The sequence below is a fragment of the Eutrigla gurnardus genome (genome assembly GCF_963514095.1).
Source record: "Eutrigla gurnardus genome assembly, chromosome: 9".
NCBI classification, from domain to species: Eukaryota; Metazoa; Chordata; class Actinopteri; order Perciformes; family Triglidae; genus Eutrigla; species Eutrigla gurnardus.
The window spans coordinates 7739092-7759147 of NC_139923.1; the positions used below are offsets into that span (position 1 = coordinate 7739092).

Genomic DNA, 20056 nt, shown 5'->3' on the forward strand with positions numbered 1-20056 from the left:
TGTGGACACCAGAACATTACACCCACCACGGGCTCATTCATCTGCTCCACATTTAACATCCAGCATCCTTTGCTCCCAGTCAGATACAGGAGCATCAGTGGGATGAGCCACTGGGAGATCTGGTCTGGCTAACCGTGTTTAATAACCATCACAAACCAGTTCAAACTGACACCAGACAGCAGAGCCCTTTTGAGAAGACAGACATGTAACTTTCTAATCTCTGTTCATATCTGCAGCCCAGCCGTGCAGAGTTGTTGCGATGCAGCTGAGTGGGTCTAAGTCTACATAAGTCCCTGTAAAGCCACAGAGCAGGCGGGTCTGATCCAGGTCAAACCCAGCACCCGGCTTGCTCTCTGGGTTTCAGAAGTAGGCCGGCAGTGACAGCAGCAGTTACCGGGGAGATCTGGGTTAATATGGACACATTAAAGATGTATAGCTGTCTACGTGATTCACTTCAAGTTGAATTGCGTGAGTGCCATACACCAGGGGCTCCGTCGCCATGGCAACCTTAGCAGTTGTGGAGGCACAAACCGTGTGTTATTCCCATGAGGGGAGCTTGGTGAAAGGAAGAGGGAGGGGAAGTGGAAGAGGCAGGGGGAGAACTCAAGAAGAAGAGGAACATGGCAGCAGCCAGGGATTATTTTCACTATCAATTAATCTGACGTTTATTTTATAAATTCATTGTTTCATCTTTTAAATGTCTGGAAAACGATTAACTATCTAAATATCTCTCTCTCTCTCTCTCTCTCTCTATATATATATATATATATATATATATATATATATATATATATATATATATATATAAAAAGACTAAAAAGGCTACTGGCTAGAAACAGTTGGGACATTTTGCTTGAAAAAGGATTAAATATTCAATTAGATTATGAAAATTCTGTCAGTAAACAAGTGGATTAATTGACTTCAGCTCTAAAGAGAAGTTGTACTGGATATTAAAAGGAAACACCAAGAACACATTAAGCTTTGTATTAGATTAATTTGATAAGGAGTATTAGGAATAAAGACAGTCCGGATCCAACAGTTCTTCACCTTCATGCAAAACAGAGTGAAAGGAGAGCAATTGACTGGTCTCTTTAGTTGTGGGCGGGGCTTAACAGCGCTCTATGAAGACAGGGAACAGAGAGAAAGAGCTAGCTGGGCCTCATCTGTCCATAAGGTTAAAAAGAACGTTTCCTCTGTGTTTATTCTTTATGCTAAGCTAACTCCCTCCTGACTGTAACTTCATATGACAAGTAGAGTTTTTTAACACAGTGGCATCAGATCAGTACTCGGCCGATACGCAGGTCCAGGCATCGGAATCAGTATCAGGAGGGAGAAAATGGAATCATAACATCTGATGTGAGGGTGGAGTTGATCTTCTCATCTAACTGAGTATGAAAGCTGAATAAGTGTTTCCTAAAGTGTCTAATTATCCCTTTAAAACTAAGCTTGGACAAAGAAGGTCATAGAGGTTCAAATTCCAGTTTCCTCTGGTCTCCTTGTTACCCAAATGTCAAGGCCCTCCGCCTCTCCAACACCCCTCTTCTCTGTCTCTCCTCAAAATGCACAAATGCACTAAGATTTCTCTACATCCACCCAGCACCATCAGCTGCAGCTGCGACGGCGAGGACAAAGACTCGCCTGTCCGTATGCAAAGACGGTGGCGTTGTAGCCCTCGAAGCAGCCCTCGATCAGCTTCTCCGTGCAGCTGGAGTAGATGGCGTCCTGCTGCGAGTCCATGTCGAACATGTAGTCGTAGGTGAAGGACTTGTCTTTTCCCAGGATCACCTGGGGCTCCCCGGGCATCACATACGTACAGATGTGACATCCCTCGATCTTCTCCCGGGCCAGCTGAGGACGAATCCTACAACAAACACAGAAAATAACTCCATCAGGGATGAGCAACAATAATAGACTGTGTTAATTCTACAGTACCGAGGTGGTTAGCGCTGGTTTTGTACTGGATTACTGGGAGATGTTTTTCTAAAATGCTACCTCGCCTGTACAGGATGCACGGATGCCGTCACTGCTGACAAATAAAATGATTGCTGTGGATATCCAACCTGTGAATCTCTTTCTAACCAAACAATAGCAAATGTGTAGTTAAGTTACACTCCACGGAAAATCACAGTTTAGAAACCAGAAAGCCAATGTGCCATCAAAATAGCTACGCAACACTACTGAACAGTTTAACAGTTGACATTACAGTATGTTCAATACTTTAACCTCTAATACAGTGCATGACATATAAATATGTCTAAATCTAATCTAAATAAGTAAAAAACAGGCACACATTCCCAAACACCGATGTTGGTTTCAAAGAGCCCTTTAAAATATGACACTGGAAATTAAAATTCAAGATGTTAATCTAACATCAAGATGGTACGTTTTGGTTTCTGTGCCGATTTCACTACTATTTTGTCGACTATCTAGAATTTAAACTATGTGATGCTAGATTGTTCAATGTATGTGCAGTGCTATTTATAAAAAAATATGCTGAGGTTATATTCTAATTTATTTTAAATAATAGGCAACGAGGGCCGTCGTCTGGCCACCCTGAGTCACACATGGTGATTATAGCGCTGCCTCGTCATCCCTTCAGTTAGAAACACATCAAATAAAATGCTTCAGCTGTTATTCTGAGCATCTTAAATTCCAGGAACTTACTGAACTCCTTTTTGCAATTGCAAACATTTTGATCTGCTCCAGATGTTTGTAACCAGACCGCAGGGTCAACATCCTAATCTGACCCAATACTTTGTCCCATAAAAGCTGCCAGCTGGGTTAATATGTGCTGCTGTGGAGCGTCTGTGTGCCGACATGCTGAATGATCCTCACGTAGATTTACTGCAGGGGTCAACTCCTTTAATGTGGGTCATGTGACAGACGATAGAAACCAGAGCACGTCACAAAAAAAGAAACAAAACACACAAAATACATAGTTCAAGATTTTGACTGACAGCATTATTGTTTTGTTTTTTTTGGCAAGTTTTCTATTGATATTGCAATAATCCTGTAGTTATATTTAAATAATGACATTACATTTTAAGAATTTGTGAATCAAAACCCAAAAGACAACAAACTCTTTATTGAAAATAATAGTCTATTCTTCCATTTCTGTAGTTTTATATCATATCAATGTGATTTCACGCAATTAAAAACTTGCTTGACTGACATTCTGGTTTTGAACATTAAGAGTTGACCATTTGAATGGGATTCAGGTCAATTGCGATATAGATTTGCACATTGATGATTTTTTTATGCACAGTGGGGAGAAGATCAGAGTCCTAAAGGTTGTTCTTCCACTCGAGGCATTTAGTGAATCGGTTCATTATATAAATGTTTCAGTCCCTTCAGGCTTTCCTCAGAGTCGACGAAGATGACGAGAACATGAACTCTCGGGTCTGTAGGGACGGAAACGTTAGTGTGATGTACTGATTCCATACACAGAGCTGTTGTACTCATGCTTCGTATCACAAACTCTAAGGTAGCGATTATCGATCTTAAGGCCAGGCTGTCCCCGTGGGTTCGGCTCCCAAACGGGCCTGGATGAAGAAGCACCTGACGGCGGGCCTGCCAGCCCCTCTGTGCTGTGTGGATAAGGGCCTCATTGTGCCTCCGAGTTCAGGGGACAACAATGGCGTGAGGGGAGTACAGTGCGGCCATTGTGTCCGTCTGGACGCCACTGGATCCCAGCGCCGACGCCACGGCGGCAGGATTACACGGCTGGACGGAGGCGAGGGAGGAGAGGTGATGTCCTGCGTGGAGGTCATGACATGTCCGCAAATAACTGCACAATATGAGCCGCTGAGTTGGGAGATGAAAGACACCATCTTCAAATGCTAAACTCTCCCTCACTCCCAAATGCTCTCCCTCACTCACCACATTTAAATCCCGCCTAAAAACCTACCTTTTCTCACAAGCCTACGATCTCCCCTACCCATAACTACCTTCCTTCCTGCCCTCTCCCCCTGACCCGCCCCTCTACACTCTCTTTCCACTCTCCTCACTCATCAGCCCCCCACCGCTCCTCAATCCACCCCCCACCTTCTGAGTATTGTTGGACCTGTTTTGTCTGTTTGTTTGTATCAGTGTCAACGACTCTACGCCCCACTACTGCTTTGTTTTCCCTGTCGTGTTTTTGTTTTCCGCTATCTTTGTTTGTTTGCTTGTTACTTGTGCTTTATCTCTGTACTTATGTTTTATCTTTGTCTACTATGTCCATCTACCTCTGTAAGCGACTTTGGGTACTTGAAAAGTATAAATTAAATGAATTATTATTATTAATTATTATTAAACATCCTTTTGTTTTTCTTCTACTGGTTGTTATGGTAACACAGTGCTTTGGGGGTTGAATGTATCTGTTGTTACATTCATGTCAGGCTCCTTTAAACCTGCTTGTTTGTAATGTTGGTTATTCTTCTGGTGCAATTTCCTCCTCATGGTAATATGACTACTGCAATCTTCAAATCTCAGAAGGGCCAAATGTGTTTCAAGCTAACAATCTAAATTAAATATTGTCGTGCTGCAGAGATGTCCTATTATATTAAAGACATAAAGTATAGGGTTGTTGTCTCTTTTTTAATTTATGATGATACTAATCAGATTATTGGAACAATGAAAGATGTCATTTAACTAGACTGGGCAATATGATAATTAATCATCTTTCAACGGAGCGATGAAATCATGGATATGTTGATACACAATTATGTTGTCTTCATTGATAATGAAAAACACATAAGTCAAGATTCTCAGAAAACCTGAATTGTATTTGCAACACTGCAACATGGTCAGTGGGCAGCCGAAAAAATATATATATATAATTTAAAAATATGCTTTATATGTACATATAAATATTTAAAAAAAATGTATATATATATATTTTTTTTCTTTATAATGTTTATTTTGCACTGTAGTGCTGTAAAACATTAGAACTAAATCACAGAGAGGATACAACAATAGGCTTTCCCAAGCGACGGTACTGTATTGTGAGATAAGAATGATATGAAATGATCTAAATCGGGAGAGAAGATTTGGGCTACATTCAACACAGGAGGAAACCCTGACCAGTCAGACATTTCTTTGTGACGTTGGCTCGGTGTGACTCACTAGCCTTCAGGCGTGAGTGAGAGAAGCTGTGAAGAAAGTCACTCAGGATACAATCAGGAGCAGACAAAGAAACAACTCCCTCCTGTAATCCGTCTCACAGCTCTTCTTCTATTGTATCTCAGCCCGTTGTTGTAATGAACAATAAACCATCCACAGTCACACAATCAAGTAGCTTCTGTGACAAATTCACTGTATTCAACCAACATGTTTCCGTGGACTGGAAGAGGGTTTTTTTTCCAGTAACCACAAAGGGGATTTAATGAGCTAAATTCACACAATTTAGCTCATTAATTGGCCGTGTAATCCTGTCTGTTTCCCTCCCACAGTACTGTTACACCCGGGAATCTGATGACATTTCACAAATGTGCTCTCTTTTCATCTGCATGTTAACAGCCAGGCTTCTTGTCAAAACCATCAGGATGTTGCTGGATATGTGTTCCTCATTAATGCAAAGACTAATATTGGTTAAATTAGTCAAAAACACGTCTATGATTTGCCAATTTGGAAACATTTGGAGTGTGGTTGTAGGAAATGCACTTTCCTTTTCTCTTTTTGTACATTTTTACAAGATTTTAATTATTGCAACGGCTTCCAGATGTGTTGTTACCCAAAAGAATAATAAAGCACATTTTAATTGAGCAAACAACTCAATAAATTGAGTTTTTTTTTTGATTGCACACAATACACAATAATCCAGCACCAACAACCACTCGTAATGAAGTTCATTAGATTAAAGTGAATAAATAAAGGAGGCCAAAATGAGACAGTAAGCAGTCTGTGGATGTTGATAAAGGAATGCATAAATCCTGAAAACAAGAACTTTTAAGAACTGGCTGAATGTGCAGCCATTTAATTAGCCTGACGTTTAGAAATACATCTCAGTGATTATCATCCATAATGCATCATGAATAATGCATAATGAGTGCACAGTAATCGGAGCATCAGTGTATCAATACAAGAGCCATGCTAAACTGTTGTGGGGACTCATCTATTTCTGGATTTTGAGTGCCGTCGGGGGAGGGGCAGAGGTCAGAGTTCAGGCGAGGGTCAGGGTCAAGGGTCAAGACCTCTCTGCAGCAGAGACCTGATGCCTGGCCTTCAGTAACATTTTCAGATACAAACACAGAAGCTCCAAAACAGCAGGAACAGTTCTTATCCAGGAGTATTTAAATGTTGCATAAAGTGAGATTCAAGCCTGTGGAACAGAGAAATGGCACCAAAATAATGTCCTCCGTTCAAAAGTATCAGCAACAAAATGTACTTTAAAGTAGCAAAAGTGACTCATGCAGAGTGGCTACTCAGTTTTGAACCATTATATTATCTGATCATTACTTTTGATGTAGAAATATGTTAGCAGTACTTTAATGTTGTAATTTTATCTACTACATATACTTTTAGTAAACTTAACCTCAATTTTACAAACAAAATGCTTTGTAAAACCTTAATAAAAAGTAGAGTAAGTAAAAAAAATGAAAAGTAGAAAAAAAGTAGGGTTATATAATTATATATAATATAAAGTACGATGGAAAGTAGAATTTCCTCAGAATAATACTTGGTGACATCCGACCGCTGCTCTATGTGGTCGTCATATTTCATGCTGTCTATTATTTTGTAAATATTGGTATTTATAATGCATTTTCAATGCACTCGGATGACCAATATCTTCTCCAGTGATTATTAAGTATTCAAATGTATTCATTAATTTTGTTTCTATTTGCTGATTCAGGCATGTGATAAGCAAAGGTCCGCTGGGCGTCCACATCCACCCGCGCCCCGATCATACAGCACCATCATATGGATAATCATGCATTTTATTTGTCACCTCTGTAGCGCCATACACAGGGCTCATTATTCAACTTTTCATGTTTATGGAGTCTAACCTCGGAGTCCTACATCAACAAAATCTAAAGGTTTTTGACATAAATGAGGTTTCATTTATATAATTATTATTATATGATGATAATATATTGATTGTATATAAAACTTTAAAACACAAACAAAAGCTCAAGGTGCTTCATATAGAGCAAGGCAACTACACAACGCTGACACTACAGTAAATGATTTACACAAAAGAACCATGCAATTATAAGGCTTTTAGGAGGACGATGGATAATACTAAATATTTCAATATCCAAGTAAATCAAATTTGAGACGGGACTATATATGAGAAACGGAAAGAAGAGGAGAAACTCAGAGCATCCTTTGTTCATGGATGAACAGCCAGAAATCAAAGCCACGCAGCCAAAAGCTGCAGCTGCACTGCCAGTATCTCTATGTGGAGAACTGCTGAGAGCAGCAGTGCGACTGCTTGGGATGATGTCACCTGTGCCGAGCCGCCCAATCAACTTCAAGCACAACATCTCACTGCCCTTCACAGAGGACACAATTAAGGCCGTGTGAACGGCCTGCGTGCAGAGAAAAGGAAAGGTATAAGACTGAAAGTGTGTGTGTTTTTGTTGCACTCGGCTCGTTGCCAGCAGGGGAAAGTCGGACGACCTTCCCCTGCTTCCTTTCTCACCTTTCACTCACTCACTCACTCACTCACTCACTCACTCACTCACTCACTCACTCACTCACTCACTCACTCACTCACTCACTCACACACACACACTCACACACACTCACACACACACACACACACACACACACACACACACACACACACACACACACACACACACACACACACACACACACACACACACACACACACACACACACACACACAGCACAGTAATTCTAATTTTTGACAGGACGTCATGTGACAGAAGGGTGGGGTTTCCTTATAGACGTCAGGACACCTCAGAACTGGTCAGGTGAGTTACAACATGTACTTAACATCTACTTAAAGGCCTTTGCTGTCATTTTCTTTAATGTCGATCACCGTCCTAAAGAAGGAAAATCCTGCAGTCCTCCAGCCCTTCGGTGGGACCATTTAAGTGTTTGAAAATATGTAAGTCATCCTCAGAAAAAAGACTCAAATGCCACAATCAAGAGGTCCTTGATCCAAACATCCCTTTGTTGCATCCATAGAAATGACTACAAAAGCTGCATTAGCTGGAGAGGCAGCATACTGCACGGCCGGTCCTCACTCACTGTAGGAAACAGGTTTTACTCGGGGCATTTGGTTCAAACCTGCTCTTTCCCAGGCAGACGTTCGGACTAAACTTCACATTTAAAGATCTTAAATGCAAGCCAGGATTCCAGCATCTAAGTAGCTATTTTTATTGCATATATTTTCCCATCCAGCAAGGCTATTGTTTGTTGTTCATTTGAATCCCTGTTAGTTGTCATCTTTTTTCAGGTAAATACATAATAATAATAATTTTTAATACTAAAATCATGTATGCATGATATGAAGACCATTGTATTGTACACTGACCAAAAGCAATAAATCTCACTTCATTTGAACATAAGTACTTAAATATGGAGTGTGTTTTCCAGAACGTAGTTCCAGTAATAATGTCTCACGCTGCTTCTTAAACCCTTCTTCTTAACTCACAATACTTGCAGATATACAGTAAGTATGGCAGACAGCCGGTAAGGTGTTGTCCTGCACTTCTACTGCTGGCGGGAGCTGGATATTACACTTCAAGCATGAAAGTGTTTCTGCAGAGCGGGGATTAGTGCAGCCGAGCTGAGCTGGTGTGTAGGTTTAAACACAGAGACTGTGGGAGCTGAATGGCATCTGGGGTCGACAAAACCATGAAAGCATGTGTGCATTATGAGCCTTTACCTCGCTAAGTAGACGCAGGACATTACTATGCATGAGTGGATATTAATATACATGCCTGGTTTCCACAGAATGGGTCCTGACTACTGCAGTTTGACCTCACAGACATCTTCAGCCCAAATATACAGAATGTCTGTGACTCTGGTGGATGCTTTTAAAGTGCTCTGCAGCACAACGAGGAGGTCCATTTTTAGAATCAGAAACCCTCCTAGAAGTGGTTTCATGCTCTGCCTATTGAGCCACAAAAGACCACCTACAGCACCAGACAGAGAGCCAAGCACCGGCGTCTACGCCCAACCGAACACCAGACCACAGACGAGCTGCTCGGGAACCACAAGCACACGCAGCCGGCCAAAGACACATCCATCACCGATAACAGCTTTAACTCCACGTCTGCAGGAGTCCATACTTCCTAATAACGCACAAATATGTATTTATGTCGGTGCAGTGTGGGGTTGCCATGGTGACCGGTAATGGAAGCGGAGAATTAAAGTCATAATCCGATCCCAGCTGGATATAAAGCTGGTCTGGCAGACTAAAAGATGACAGGGGAGGGGGGGGGGCATGGGGGGCGAGGGAGGAAGTGGCTCAGCATCCTGCCGCCCGTCAGAGACTCGGGTTAATTCACCGCCAGCATTTTCTCTGAGTCTCTCTGTCCTCTGAAGCATCAAATATGTTTTATCACATAATTATTCTTTACCCCCAGGGATTAGTTTTACCTCTTTTCAAGTGGAGACTCTGTTAATTGCACAAAGTTGGCCAACTCTGGATCTGGGTTAAAAATCTTACATTTAGAGGAAATGTAGCATTAATTATCCCAAAGCTGAGTTGGAGAGGGAGACAATGCAAAGACCGACTTCACAATCTGTGCTGCATCAATGTAATTAAGATAAAAAACAGCTATTTTATTAATATGCATTAATCATTTAAGGTAGTGTAGTTTGAACCGTGTTGTAAGAGATCATGGTATTGTCAGACAGCCAGTTTTATTGGTATTCAAGTCTCGGTGTGCCTGAACCCAACTCTGAATTAAGAAAAAAAAAAATATATATATATATATATATATATATATATATATTTATTTCATCTCCACAGACTTGTGACTAGGTGTATTACAGAGCAACGCAGAATAAATAAATGCATCATATTGTTACACGAGGCCAGAGCTCGCACAAACAGGACACGCAGCCAGGCCTGTGTTTTATAATCTGCAGGCCAGGTTCATGGAGGCCGCCCCGCTGCTGGCGTGAACTTACTGCTTCATCTTCCCTGGAATAAAGCTGTGGATATGAATGGATATCCAACTGATCCTGGAGCTTTTGGAAAATGTGCTTTCAAAAACAAAACGAGGCTGCGCCAAGTCCCTGTGGCACGCCGATAACGGCTTTACTGCTTCCTGCAGGTCAAGGGTCAGGGAGCAGACAAACTCATCATTACCAGGGGCGAGCAGAGGAGGGGAAGGTTAGGCAACAGGAGGTGTCAGTGAGGGATCATCTGTAGCTGTCCAAACGGAGAGGGAAACCCGGCCGGAGGGTCGGGGTCAGTGTCCGAGGGAACCTTTCCTCCTCCCAGTGATGCATGTTTACACACATGCATGTACAATATTGCAGCCCGGGCTTTCACGTGGTGAAAAACATGTTTTGGTGGTCATTTCTAATTCTTTATTTTGATCATGCCAGCTCCAAAAACCTCAATGTGCAACCTGCATTTAGGCTTTAAGCAGTATGTTTGGGTCACAACCACAATTAAAAAGGTTTATTGCAACATTTTGTTTTATTTATACTCAAACTTGAAGTCCAACTATAACTGAGCCAGGGTTTAAATGAAGCCCAGTTGATGCACTTTATTTGTGGACACATTAGTGTGCTATGAACGATGCATCCTTTTCAGGAGTGGAAACGCACACGCGTATGTTTAACCAGATATGAAAAGGTGCGTTATTAAAATCCAGCACAACAAATACACTCTATACCACTACTATATACAGCACTCCCTCTCTCCTCACTATTAGGGGTGAGACATACCGGCTGCTTAAAAGTGATGCTGATGCCGTGATTATTATTATTAGTTTAGTTTTGCTTAAAAGACACACACACACACACACACACACACACACACACACACACACACACACACACACACACACACACACACACACACACACACACACACACACACACACACACACACACACACACACACACACACACACACTCACTCACTCACTCACTCACTCACTCACTCACTCACTCACTCACTCACTCACTCACTCACTCACTCACTCACTCACTCACTCACTCACTCACTCACTCACTCACTCACACACACACACACACACACACACACACACACACAGTTTAAAGATATAATATAAAAACACAAATTGATAATACCATGCAACGGATCACAAAACTTTGAGGGACTATTTTTTATCACCACAGTCTGTGTAAACAGAAACAGAAATTCTAAATGTTATCCTTTTACTTTGTCCATATAGAAAACTGCGGCTGCGATGCATTTGAGTTGCATCGGAGTGAATCCTAATCAAATAGTGAGGGCGGTGAAGAGTCACAACAACTTTAACAGTGATATCGACAGGGAGAGGGAATTCAGTTGAAACCATATAAAACACCATCACAGCCCACTCTTTCCTGCTTATTCCTGCCCGCCTTGCAGAGTCAGCCCTGGACTGCAGTGTCATTCAACCGTTCAGTGTTGACACAGGAGTCCCCTCTCTGTGTCAACTACAGGCCAGCGTGACAAAACCTAGCCCTGTGTGTGTGTGTGTGTGTGTGTGTGTGTGTGTGTGTGTGTGTGTGTGTGTGTGTGTGTGTGTGAAGGACACATCAGCCAGCGGCCATCTGCAGCTTTCAAGGCAGCCAGATAGCAGATGATAGGTAAACACTCCAATGGAGGTCGAGTGGAAGTAATTCGGCTCCAAGCCGTTAACCATTTAACCATTTGCAACTCTATCAAGATTTCCAGTTTTACATGCTTGCCATTATTTGCCGGTGGGTGGCCAATCAACACCAAAACCTATAATTGAAGACACCGCCCGCGTTGAGCTCTCACACCTGCAGCAGAAAACGCCTCATGAATATGCAGATTCATACAGCTGCTACTAGCAGGTGGTGAGGCAGGTCGTTTGCATTCACTGCCTTCAGCGCCGTTTAATCCTGCATTTTAGGTGCAAGACTGTCTGACACAGACAGGAAGGTGTTCCACAGCCTTACTGCACAAGAAGAGTGAGCTCTGTGTGTGAAGAAGCTATTTAATTGTTAGAACAGAGTTGATGTATTTTCACCACCTTTAAGTCGGGCTGCAAGTTATTATTTTCCGTTATCAGTCCATTTAGTCTATTATGTCCGGGGAAAAAAATAATCGTTGTTAAAAGGTGCTGAATTTAAAATAGAGAGCATATCTTTTGCCTCCGGTCCGGATTTATCAATACAGCACAGAGAAGCCTGAATAACAACACACACAGAGGGAGGACAACTTCTTTCTCTGCTCAGGAAGACATTACTCCAATATGTCTTTACATCGCAAACACTTGTTTGCCGATAACTTAATGCTCTAAATGAAGGTTTTAAGATTTACTTTTATCAATGCTATCACTATGTCATGGCCTTAGCCAGTTGGCTTACTACTGAAACAATAACTTAATCAAAAGAAAAGTAATCTGTAACAATTTTGTAAATTGATGAATCTTGATGAAGTCATTAATTGAGGAAAAATGCCAAATATTTATGGTTTCCAGTGTATAAACCATACGAATGATCAGCAGTTAATTGTTCTGCCTGTCTAAACGAAGATTAATGATTAATAATAATAATAATAATATAATTAATTCACAGACATTTTATAGATGCAATGATTAATTACAATGAAAATAACCATTGGCTGGATATGTTACAAAGAGTACGTTATATAGTACTACCTCCGCCGATTTTGAATAAACTGGCATCTAAATCAGGTCGGTGACGTGGGAGATACACCGATATATCCTCAAATATCACGTTTCATTTCAGGAAGACCAGCTCTCTCTCCGCTAACGGCAGGGACGCTCACATAAATAACGAGGGGGCAGCTCACTATGCAAACAGAGCTATTTGTGACCGTCTGAGGCCTGTTCGGGACGTTCTGCTGGCAGTTTGATGATGGAAGCTGAGTTACATCCACATCCTATTTGTGACACCAGATCCACATATAGACCCTCATCCGTTTCAGCCGAGACCCTTAACTGGACAGATCTGTGTAGCGCACAAACTGAGAAGACCGGAGGAGGAAAATCACAAAAATAAGTGCAGCCGAGTGGAGAAAGACAAAAGGCAGCAGTGCGGAGAACAACATATTTGTATGGGCGTGGTGTGCATGTTAGCTACTCTGTCATTACCTTCAATTCATTCTGCGTGACCAGAGCGTTTCCTAAGTAGCCTGCTACATAATGAGGCAGGAGGAAGAGGAGGGAGGGAATCCATTCCTCGTCATAAAGCGTCCACATGTGGTCGAGCGGCTCCGCGGTCGGAGGCCGTCTGCGTCGCTGCAGATGCGTCTGGCAGAAATGTGCTGACTCCTCAGAGGTTGTGATATAGATAACCGAGGGCTTCCAGCAATGTCGCCCGCGGCCAGTCGTGACTCTATTTTGGGGCAAGTTGAGTTTAAGTGTAGGCTATGCATAGCTTCTGTCTCGAAAGAGGGTCATGGCGGCTAAACACTGGAAATGTATCCGGCTTTCACTCAAATGACTGTTTCAGCGAGTCAGTTACTGAAGATCATTTGAATATCTGATCAACAGAGTCCAGATAGTCCTGCTTTAGAGAACTCCTTCAACTACTTCACATAGGAGAAGCTGGAGCCAAAAACTGCATGGCATCTTTAATTAGTCAATCATTAGAGAAAGTTACCAATCAATTGATTGACTAATTGTTTAAGCGGTTATCACTTGCAATATACAGACTTCTCACAAAGACCTCAGAATCAGGACTACTTTATGATCCTTGGGGGGGATTGTCAGGATGAAAGCTGAAACAAGCAGTGAACTAATCCAAATCAATGAACAAGGTTGATCATTTATACATTTAAGTCATTTTAATTAAGCAGAAATGTCAAACATGCAATGGCTTCTCAAGTGGGATTTATTTTATTTGTTCTGCTTTGTATCATTTTAGAGTGATTATGTTTGGGCTTTCAACTAAAAGGCCATTCAACAAGGAGTGTATGCATAGTTAACTATGAGGCTTGATCACCGGTGCAGAGAGCAGATCAAATAATATCGTCTGGCAGCCTCAGTGCACTCCTTATGGACACACACACACACACACACACACACACACACACACACACACACACACACACACACACACACACACACACACACACACACACACACACACACACACACACACACACACACACACACACACACACACACACACACACACACACACACACACACACACACACACACACACACACACACACACACACACACACACACACACACACACACACTAGTGCTGCAGGCAAAGTAGGTGTTATTCATAGCTTCCGTCTGGGTAACTTGGCTAACACTTTAACACTCTGGCTAACTACGGGATGTGGACCACCTCTCTTCTTTTAAGTGACATGTGAGAGAAGTAACGGAGCGTGATGCAAGCTTCACTTCAGCTTCATTTTAACTTCACTTACATCATTTCTCCTTAAAGAAAAACTGCACGTTGATATTTCTGTAAATTGTCTATTACAAGCATTAATGAGTAATACAGTTTGGAGGGAGAAAACTGTGAGTGTGTTGTTTTGCATGTGGAAGTGTTGCTCTGAAATGTTTACGTAAGAAGAACTAGTGGAAAAAGTCAGTCATTCCCAAATTATTGTCCCTAATTAATATTTTCATCGCTCGATAATTTGTAAGAAAAATTAACAAATTCACAATTTCCTCTTCCTGCAATTGATGCCATGTCTGTATATGTTTTCAAACTGTTGGTTTGTCAATACTTTCAAACAGAATGTGAATAATATGATTGAAAACAGCGACGCAGGTGGATGTTACAACGCTGACAACAACATCAACCAATCACATCGCGCAAAATGTTGTCCTTTCTAAATGTACTCTTCAGTGAACAACAGGGAGGCTCCGTAGTCTGAACCAAGAAGGCACACTTTACTACTGCTCTCAACCTTGACAAGCAGCATACAGATCTACTCCTTTCACATTAAAAGCTCTAGACATACACACTAACTGTTTACCAGGGAACTAAAATTCAATTAGAGAATTAAATAATAAAAAGCTTACAGCTTATAGGTTACACAACAATCTACCTCAGACCGACGCTGCTCTGATCTCTCCAGGATTCTGGTAGTCGGTCGTCTGCCTGAATCTGTAAAGGTTTTATTGAAAATTTTTTTGCAACTGTCGCAAATTTGCATCGAACAGAAGCATTTTGCATTTTTCCATGTCATTCGTCACGGCTCCAGTGTGTAAAGGCCTCTACTGTGTGTTTGGTACACATTCCCCTCTTTTTTTACCATCAGCAGGTTTTTAACACAAAGTATTCAGCCTAAAGAAGCTGAAAATGTAGACCTGCAACATGGCCGGCCAGTGTGAATATTACAGCGGACTAACAGTTAACAGGAGGACACACACACACACACACACACACACACACGGATTCCCAGGACCGTGGGTCAGCGGCTAACTCCTGACAGACCGGCTTGGCTCAGCGGCTGTGAACAAAGCACGAGGTCTGGAGGGGCTTTAGAGCCGTCGGGGCTTTTGTGTTTGCATGGGGATGCCATGGGTAACGAACACGTATCCGAACGCCCCGTATCCAAGTCCACACTGGTCCTCTGCCCGGTCCTCTGCAGGCCCCGCTCATGTTGGCTGCACCAACAGGTATACAGGATTCACATGAAAAAGTTGAGCCAGGATAATTGTTTCTACAACTACCTGTCTCACATAAAGTGTATACGTTATTATCTGCAGCCCACTTGTGTTCTCAGCTGAGAGGCCCCTCGCCCCTCTTTGCACTGTAAACCCCCACAGCTATTGTCAGCTGTTGTCTCCTGTCATCCGAGTTAAGGCCCGGTCTGCAGGTCATTAAGTATTAGCAGATATCTGCTCTAATCGTGCAGCTCATTTTAACAAGCTTTTTCTACCACAGTTAACCCCGTTTCTACGGAGCTACAACCCCGAGGCTTAGACTCAGCCACTTATACCGGTTGCAGCATGCCTCCATGTCATTACATTAAAGCACGCCTGTAATTTAAGCCTTAAGAGGTTTAGGGACTGATTTAATTTCATTATCGTCATGGCAATGCCCCTCAGCTGAGCCTCAAAATCAAGTTGTTTCAGGGGGAAGGAAAAGGAAGAGACCAGATTTTCACTATTTTCTCGGCCCCTTGATGTTATTGATTGGTGTGTGATCAACAGCTGAATTGCAGCATGCGGAGTTGTTAGAGCAGATTTGAACACGGACCGAGTCGCTCCCTCTCGCTTTGATCCGCTCACCTGTCACCGCCTTGGAAATAAATGATAGCTGCGTTATGTTTGTTCTTCTGCAGTAATGGCCCCAGCAGGCAGGTTCAACAAGTCCTCAGGTCCGTCGGAGCCCTTCCCCTCAATGTACACCTAACCATGAAAACAAACTATTGAGACGTCTTGCACTGTGCAAATAAGCCCACTACAGTACAATGTACTGTAGCATGGGAGGGGGGGCGGGTTTTGTCTGCCTTTCTGTGCATGGGTAAACACAAATATGGAGGCACATGTTGAGAGCCGTGTGCTCTTTGTGGAAGTTTGAAGGAACAGGAGGGCCTCTGTTATGATAAGCCGGGGTCTTGAAGCGATTAACCAGCATCAAATGGACCCCTCGTCCTGTAAGCAAAGGGACTACCATGCACACCCGGGACCACAGTGCGATGGCGTTCAGAGCTCACTGAAATTGCTGGACTCAAAGATAAGCTCAACATTGTTTCCCTTATATTTACATTTCAGGCATGTTGTTGACACATGCGTCCTCCTGCGTAGCGAGGTGTGAGCATATCCAAATGTGTTGGGTTTTTAAAAGCGGCTGAGTGAAGAACCGTCACACCCAAATTGTGAACTGGTTGTGCACGTGTGCGGTGAGACTTGTCAACACTCTTGACAAACTGTTGTTAGCAGTTAAAACATTCCACTGTGAAACCCATTACAGAAGGGAAGAACTCTGTGACAATCCCATTAAGCTAATTGCAGCGCTGGTTTTTACAGGCATCATTAGACCCTGAATGCTTCAAAACTGGAGATTAGAAGAGGACTAAGGCCTAAAACTGAAATGTTTTATTGAGAGAGAAGAACCACTGTGCTTTTCAGGGTACTTCTTAGACAAAGATGTGGTTTGAAATATAACGGAGTGAAATGTAGCGTGCTAAAACCAAGGCTGTAATTTTACTTTCTGGAACCGGAACACAAAACATCCACTTGTCGGTGGATGGAGGCCGTCTACAATCTTCCTGCAATTTGCACGCTCTTTAAACAACTCTTTTAGAAAGTGCAAGTCACTTGGAACACGTACTTATGTACACTTGCATGGGTTTTTGTGAGTATTTATTTAGCGGCCATAGTTAGTGTCGCAATTTAGCTCAACAGAAAGTACCTCGTATAAGATTTAGGGTCAGAAACTGGCTTTAATGTCAACTATGGTGATTCACAGATGCATTTTTTTTTTTTTTTTTTTTTGACACAGTATAAAGACATGCAGGAATCAAACTATGGTTGCCATTTTTCACCACCTGATATTTTCTAAGATCCTATGCAGTTATACATCAGCCTAATACTGCCAATGTAGAATCAAATAATAGAAACCGGAACCAAACATAATTGGTAGATTTTGGTGTGCTGGACCTTTGTGCAGATCCATCGGCCCTCCAGCATGGAGGTCTTGGATCGTGGGTCCCTGGAGTGACACCAACATCAGCTTGTCCATCATGTCTGCCTTCGGTCTTGATGCTGCTCAGACAGCTGAACTCCCTCTCACATACAGTTGAGGAGACCGGGCTGCATGTTTTGCTGTCCTTATTTTTTATTTTTAAATATGCTTGCCACTGGTAGGCCTAGAAATGGTTGCCAATGGCAACCTGGCAACCCTTACAGTTGAGGCCCTGCTAAGTCCAGACCAGTGCAACACTACAAAAGAATAAACCAGCCTCAAAGCCCCGCCCCCCGCTGCTACTCGTCAAGCTGTCAGAGCTTCCACGGACCCCACACTGTCGCTATCTGCACTCCTCGGAGATAAAGCTCATCTTCAGGGAAAAACTAAGGAGTGGTTTCAGAGCGAAGCACACAGAAGACTGTACAATGCAGAAGTCAGACAGACTCGGCAGTGAAAACATGTTGAAAGATAAAGATAGAAGTTAAAGTGAATCACCACATCAGCTGGAGATCGAGACGGAAACGTATATCTTCAGCCTCTCAGGGTAACGAGCATCACTATTAAACAACATTTAACCAGGATGACTGCACTGTACAGCATTACATTAGTGTTGTTGTTGTTGTTTTTATGTGCACACCACCAGAAAGATCACCTGCTAGAGACACCTGAATGCACCACAGACTCCAGAGCTGGACAAACTTTCTCTCTCCACAATGCATGTGCTCCTCTGCTTCAGTTCGCCAGCCTGGCGATTCCATTCAACCCCCTGGATTCATGACCTCTGCCCCTTACTCGAAACAAACGCACATCTATGGACATTGTGTCTCCGTCTCCGTTTTTAAAAATGGATTTCTCCCTGCACGACTGGCACAAAAAGGCACATAAGAAGAGAAGCAGCCCTTGCTCTCTAAAAACACACCTCTGCTGGAAAATGTCATCACATGACATCACGTCAACTATGTTAAACGAGCAACATATCTGATCATGAGTCGGCTGCGGCGCATGGGGATGAAAATCTGGATTTTCCCCTTCAAAATGAGAACTGGAATCAGGAAGCTCCAGACGAGACGATGGAGCACACAGATGAGCAAATCTAAGCAACAATACAGCCACTAACTCATTTCATATTGGTCTGAACGGCCCTGAGTGGGAGATGGAGGGGGGGGGGGACTGGTTTCCCATTATGCCACTGTCACTGTGCCACCTCACCAGCTGGGAGGGAGCGGCCTCCTTCAGCACAATGGCACCTTTAAGTGCTGTTGCTTGGAGTACTGGGAGGAAAGGAAGCCTCTCACTAGAGCCTTGAATCCACACAACAAAGAGCCGCCTGACAAGAGTTACAGGAGCTGCACTGAAGCTGGCTGTCAGTGCAGCTCTTTCATCGATTAGCCGTCTCTCTCTGCAGGAGGCCCGGAGGAGAGGCCGGGCTTTAGGAGGCACACATGCTCCTCACAATAGATGATATCATCCCTCCTCCTCCTGCAAGCCAGGCTGTGCTGGAAACGGAGCCATGGATGCAGCATGTGCATCTGACGCACAGAAAACATACTGTTAATCACACTTTGGTCAACTGCGGCTCCTTAGCGGGGATGGACCACTAGGACAGTCCGAAAATCCGACACGAAAAGCCGGCAGCAGCATCAGGAGGGGCCCGGCAGGAACTGGGTCACCGGTGCTAAAATGAGATGAAGCTGGTCGTGTGTGTGTGTGTGTGTGTGTGTGTGTGTGTGTGTGTGTGTGTGTGTGTGTGTGTGTGTAGATGCTGCTGATGGGTCCGCAGGTGTTCGCTAGGCCCACGGCACTGACTGACAGGTGGCGCCGGGCAATTACCTCACAGCTACGCATTTACTCGTTGATGGGAGATGAGGAGAAACGTGAGACTCACCTCAGCGCCACGCGGACCGTACTTTCATCCTGCCCGGACGTCATCGTTCCCGACACGGTAATCGATCAACAAGCTAGATTTGTGTGCGTTGGCTCCGCGCCCCCGTGCAGAAGACTTGCGGAGAAAGTGCGCACTCTCCCCCGGCAGGCAGGCGAGCGGACCGGGCAACGACTCACCGCGACTCCAGCGGCGCCATTTCACAGCAAAAGACAGCGATTATCTTAACGGTGATTTGCACCGCGATACCGGAGCGAAGGTGAGCGGGGAGGGGAGGCGGTGTGTCCGCATGCCGCGTCTGCGTGCTCCGCCACTCTGCGCCGTTTTGGTCCGGATGCTTGAGCTCCGTCTCGAGTCCACATGCAGACTCTCGCTGCCGCTGCGCTGCTAGGTGAACCACTTCCGCGCGCGCGCCGCGCGTACACA

At 43.4% G+C, this 20056-nt stretch overlaps 1 pseudogene across 1 annotated transcript; it reads right to left on the reverse strand.

Annotated features, from left to right (window-relative positions):
• Positions 1-1602: 1602 nt before the first annotated feature.
• LOC311018816 (kinesin-like protein KIF21A pseudogene) lies at positions 1603-20056 on the reverse strand (annotated as a pseudogene). The gene is made up of 2 exons (XR_014599295.1): positions 19634-20056; positions 1603-1861 (listed from the first exon to the last, which is right to left on the reverse strand). The product of XR_014599295.1 is annotated as a kinesin-like protein KIF21A pseudogene (transcript).